Below are 6,296 nucleotides of genomic sequence, written 5' to 3'. Positions count from 1 at the left end.
AAATCTACGTCGAAAAGTTGCTTGATCATATGTTGGGTTTTCAACAAAGTAATCTTCCATCAAACGTGCTTCACCTTTCTCACGTTCTCGAGCACAATACCTCCTTCTTGATGTGCCAGGCATAGGCATATTTAGGAGTAATTCACACATGATAGCATTAAGTTGTAGATCTACTTGAAAAAGTTGTTCTTCCCACTCATTACACTCACTTGAACTCAATGAATCAGAACTCTCAGATGAGTTTTCACTACTAGACATTTTTAGGATATGAAAGCAACTCAACGAACTTTATTTATACATGAAAATAATGTTAGATTTTTTATCTAAAGAAAATCTCACAATCCAATCAGAATTTGATAAATGGAAAAAGAAGATAACTCAAATTTAATATATTATTTTAGAAATATATAAATTTATAATATTAAATAGAGATAATGTTAGATTTTTATCTAAGAAATCCAACGATCCAATAAGAATTTGACATTTGGAAAATGAAGATAAGTCAAATTTACTAGATAATCTTGAAAATACATAAATTTATGACAGTAAATAGAGATAACGTTAGATTTTTATCTAAAGAAATCCCAACGATCCAACAAGAATTTGACAACTGGAAACGAAGATAGGGTTAAATTACAAGACAATATTGCACATACAGAAACATAATTGCATTACAAGTGAAGTAGAAATTCAATATCCTACAAATGCATTAAAAACGAAATGAAAGACACAATAAACTAGATTCAGTTTCCATAATACTTCGACAATAGAGAACGTTTGATTTGATCCTCTTCAACCGACAGATGCTCCCTCTGTAACAATGCCTGAAGCAAATGAAGGTCCATTTTCTTTTGCTCTCTTTCATCCTTCCTTTGTTCCTTCTCAATCCTAAGTTGTTCCTTATGTTTCTCAAACTCGAGTTTTTTTTGCAACAAATCATATGTACTAGCTTGAGTAAGCCTCATTCCACGAAGTTCTTCAACAATTTCATTGGAAACCTTACCTTTTCCTTTCTTTTTTTTGGCTTCATCTCTGCCCATTGGACGTTGAATCGATGAACCACCACTAACCGGCGATTCTTGGTTGGAATTCACATAATAATCCCCTTCTTCTGAAGTCATTGTTCTTTTCGTACTACCATCACTTCCCTCATCACCCGCTTCACTTTCAGGACGGTGACGTGTTGTGCCACGAGGTAACTCTAAAGCCCATTTTGGGTACTTACACATAACTTCATTGTAAACAATGTAGTCGTTAAACTTTTTCCTACTTTGCTCATATATCTTATGAGCATCACTCTCGATATCTTTTTGTGACGTTCCACTTGTTGCTCGGCGATATGCTTCTCGGTACGCAGCAACCCATTTCCCAGCAGTTTCATTAAGTCGACTAAAACGACCTTTCATTTGATCAACATTTCTTTCACCAAGCTGTTCTGGATTTTCTGCTTGAGCTGCATCATACATTTTCTTTACTTCTGCCCATAGTGATGGTTTCTTCTTGTTTTTTCCGTGAATGTTATCTACACTAGCAATACAGTATGCCGACATTAAAGCAACATCTTCAGCAGCCTCCCATTTAGTGGTTTTTGTTTGTTTTTCAGTATTTTGTGATGTTTGAGGATTTTGAGTGAAAGGAAGTTGACTTGGATTTGGAAAAAACGAAGAATTTTCATAGTATTTATTATTATGATAATTCTCAGAATTGCCTAGATCCGTATATGAATTTGGAAACGAATCCATTGTTTTGAGTGTATGAAATATAAAAGAGGGATAGAAAATTAGAATTGGATGTGAAATTTTATCTATACCTAACACTATATATATAGAAAAAACTCATAATTTTTTTAACTTTTTATTATATGTTTTTGGATAAGGATAAGTTAAATGTCACACCCTCAAAATCCACTAACGGAGTTTTACCGTCAGAGGGTGTGAACTGGCAGGATCGGAATCATTAGTTATAATCAAACCAAAGAAAAACGTTTAAATGAAAGTAAGTGCGGAAGCGTAAAACCTTAATTCAAAAATTGCGTCACGCAGGACGACTTAAAACCAAATGTAACTGTTAAAATTAAGTTTGCAGAATAAAAGTGTTTTCATTAATGCATGCTCCTAAACCGCGCGCCTGCCTCGGCTACCTGAGAATAACATACTAAAAGTGTCAACACAAGGTTGGTGAGTTCACAAGTTAAATAAGATAAATCGTTTAGCGTTTTGCGTAACCTCGTTACGGCGTTTCAGTGTTGCGTAACCCCGTTACGACGTTTGAGTGTGTAACCATGTTACAGCGTTTGAGTGTGTAACCACGTTACAGCGTTTAAGTGTGTAACCACGTTACAGCGTTTAAGTGTGTAACCACGTTACAGCGTTTAAGTGTTTTGCATTACCAGATAGTGTTATGTCAAATTATATATCGATAGGTAGCTAATCTATACAACAAGTATCGCTAAGTGGTTCGCGACCGAAGCTGACTGTTTATCAAGTGCCCGTCACCAGGTCCTCCAGACCATGGTAAGTGTTAGCCAAAATTTACACCCACTCAACCTCCAGTTGAGCTTAGCGTCGGGTGGGGTTTGTCAAACCCAGTAGTACTACCCAAAAGTGACTCGCTATTCTAAATATTAACCGGTCCGATGTGTGGGACTTCAAATGTTACGTATGCCGCTTAGCCTTTACAAGTGATATATAATTTATAACAAAATCTTTCATATGCGTTTATCTTAGAAAATATGTTTATCGGAGTATGTTATCTCCCCCAAGTGAAAAACGTTTGAAAACAGTTTAAGAGTGGGGTAAGTGAACTCACTGTTTGCGAAGAATATCCGATCTAGATCACCGAGTGATGCGCGTCGTAGAAAACTCTCTAGCGTTCTAAAATAACAAAGAGATTTTCTAAGTATCGGAATGTTTAACGAGTCTCTAGACTCGGCACATAATACCTATGCACGTAACATGTTTCGTGTTTCGTTTGTGAATCGTGTGTGACTTAAACAAGTAAAATTGTGATACGATACATGAGTGAGCAATTACTTTCGTGTCACGTACTAATAATGTATATCACTAGCAATTATTCCCGTAAGGGCATTTTGGTAGACTAACTAACCATTATTCCCCATAAGGGCAATTTGGTCAATTCATGGCAATCAACTAACAACTATTCCCCGCAAGGGTATTTTGGTCAAAATACAACAATTTTATAAAAACTATCATATTTCATGCATTCCTATACAACTCAGCAGCTAGTTTCGTTATGACAGAATTTCTACTTGAAAGATTGCACTAGTTCACCGATCATAACGTCTCAATTAATTCACCAAAAATCACCACAGAAGCATACATATCTTAGGTTTCCAGAACATATTTCATCTTATTTTTATTCCACATATTTTTCTTATAATGACCAAAACATTACAGCAAACTCATATCAGTCAGATTCATGCGCAACAGAATGTTATTTACAATTCCCGTTAAACGAAAAATCCAATAAATGCAAGACCACTTGGGTTTGGTTCCTAACTCACTGACCACTTGGGTTTGGTTCCTAACTCAGTGAGTCAACCTCCAGAAGTGGAACCAACCCAATTGGTCTCGTAGTTCATGAGATATAACATTTACAACATAACCTAACAGCAGGTCTAACAGCTCAGCTTTGCATCACGTTTTTGTAAAATCATAAAAGTATACTTCCACTTATCCAAAAATTACGAATTTATACTTCATAGAAACTAGACTCAACCTAGTTTACTGCAGTACCCACAATCTCAATCAATTTTCACGTTTACACTTCGTTACAGTCAGTTAAACATCGTATATACGTTCTGTCCAGAATCTGTTCACATCAAAACTCATCATAATAACAATCTATGAACTATCATGCATCCATATAACCCTCTAGACACTATAACTACTATCCATGCATATCAATCACACCATACATACAAGATTAGGGTTTTATTTGAACTCACAATCAAGGACACAACAATTAACATGCAATACTATCAAACTAGTTATCAATCATCATCAATTAAATCAAGAATCACATGAATATCATAATACCAAGAAATCAGCCATAAAGGTTTACAATTAACCCGATAAAACTAACAATTAAACATAGAGGATACATAGAATAGTTGTGTATACCTTCCTAGCACCTTAATCTTCAATCAAACTTGAAAGATCTTGATTGTGTGTGTGTGTATATTAATCGATCTCAAGGAAATAAAGGGAGGGGATGGCTGCCGATTTTTGTAGGGGAATAGGTAGGAGGTTAGGGTTTAGGTTTACCATGTATTTATAAAGGAATATGTTACACTTTGGCCCCTCAACTCCTAAGTATTACTTTTTCTAGAACATTCTATCATAACTTGCACATTAAGTTAACATCAAGTATTACTTTTTCTAGAACATTCTATCATAACTTGCACATTAAATTAACATGACAATAATATTATCACATAACACATAATCCTAACACATAATTATCACATAATTAGTGTTTTAGTGTTTTTCGTTTATTCATCAATCGTTTGCGTTTCGGTGCAAATCCCGAAAGACTACTACACATGTAGTAAGTGTTAAGCGTCATTTAAACCCTAGTTTAAATGTAATGAGGTTTGCGTTTAGATTCAATAATCTAAAGTTTGAATTGACGGAGTTGCGTTAACGGAGTTAACCTGAAATTGACGATTGTCACATCATTCCCATGTTAAAGAATTTTCGTCCCGAAAATTTGAGTCAAGTCGTGATGAGTGTCTGAAAAAGTAAGAAAAATTTTCAGTTTGTCATATCATCCCCTAGTAGAAAGAAATTTCGTCCCGAAATTTAATTCATACCTCCGGTGATTTCTGACGGTTTGCCGGGTTTCGCGTTTTTCTATGTTTGGTCAGCCCTTCAAAAAGGTGAGGATACTTTTTCATCATTTGATTCTCGCGTTCCCACGTGAACTCCGGTCCACGTCTCGAGTTCCAATGAACTTTAACAATTAGAATTTTGCTGTGCTTGAGCGTTTTGGTTTCCCAATCCAAAACCTCAACTGGTTCTTCAACGAAGCGTAACTGTTCATCAACTTGTAGTTCCTCCAAAGGGACTACTTGAGTTTCATCGGATAGGCATGTGAAAAACATTGTGTACACTACTGAGTTCTGCTGGTAAGTCCAGTCGGTACGCCACTGGACCAACGCGTTCCGTTATCCGATAAGGACCAACATATCGTGGGTTGAGTTTGTTTCGCTTTCCAAAGCGAACCACACCTTTCCAAGGTGAGACTTTGAGTAACACTCGATCGTTTACTTGAAATTCGAGAGGTTTTCGGCGCTTGTCAGCGTAACTCATTTAGCAATCACGTGCTGCTGCCATGCGGTTTCGGATTTGAACAATCTTTTCCGAAGTTTCGAGTACCAGTTCTGGACCAGTGATTTGGCTGTCACCCACCTCTGCCCAGCAGAGCGGTGATCGACACTTCCGTCCGTCTAGTGCTTCAAACGGTGATGCGTTAATACTTGCGTGGTAGCTGTTATTATACGAAAACTCTACCAAAGGTAAGTGGGGTTCCCAACTTTTTCCGAAATCCAACACGCATGCACGCAACATGTCCTCCTGGGTCTGAATAGTCCGTTCACTTTGCCCATCCGTCTGAGGATGGTATGCTGTACTCATATCGAGACGGGTGCCCAGTGCGCTTTGCAGCGACTTCCAAAAGTGCGAGGTGAAACGAGAATCTCGATCGGAAATGATCGAGACAGGCACTCCGTGTCTAGACACCACTTCTTTCATGTATACGCGAGTCAGTCTTTCCATTTTGTCCGTTTCCTTAATTGCTAGGAAGTGTGCCGATTTAGTCAACCGGTCAACGATCACCCAGATGGTATCGCATCCCGTCGGTGTCTTAGGCAAACCCGTAATAAAGTCCATTGAGATGTGCTCCCATTTCCACATTGGGAGTTCCGGTTGTTGCAGTAGACCAGATGGTTTCTGGTATTCTATCTTGACTCTGGCACAAGTCAAGCATTTGCTCACGTAGGTGGCAATGTCGGCTTTCATGTTCGGCCACCAGTAAAGTGCCTTTAAATCATGATACATTTTATCTGAGCCAGGGTGGATAGAATATCGGGACTTATGAGCTTCGTCCATCACTAGAGTTCTCAACTCTCCGTATCGTGGAACCCAAATCCGGTTCTCAAAATATCGGACCCCGTTCGATTTGGTTTCAAGTTGTTTGTCCATGCCCCGCATGAGTTCTGATGGAAGATTATCATCTTTCAAAGCTTCAAGTTGTGCATCGCGAATCTGGTCGGG

This window comes from Bidens hawaiensis, unplaced genomic scaffold, assembly GCF_021521415.1.
Source record: "Bidens hawaiensis isolate Kalapana, Puna unplaced genomic scaffold, B.hawaiensis_p1.1 tig00008759_1, whole genome shotgun sequence".
NCBI lineage: Eukaryota > Viridiplantae > Streptophyta > Magnoliopsida > Asterales > Asteraceae > Bidens > Bidens hawaiensis.
This window is presented reverse-complemented; position numbering follows the sequence as displayed.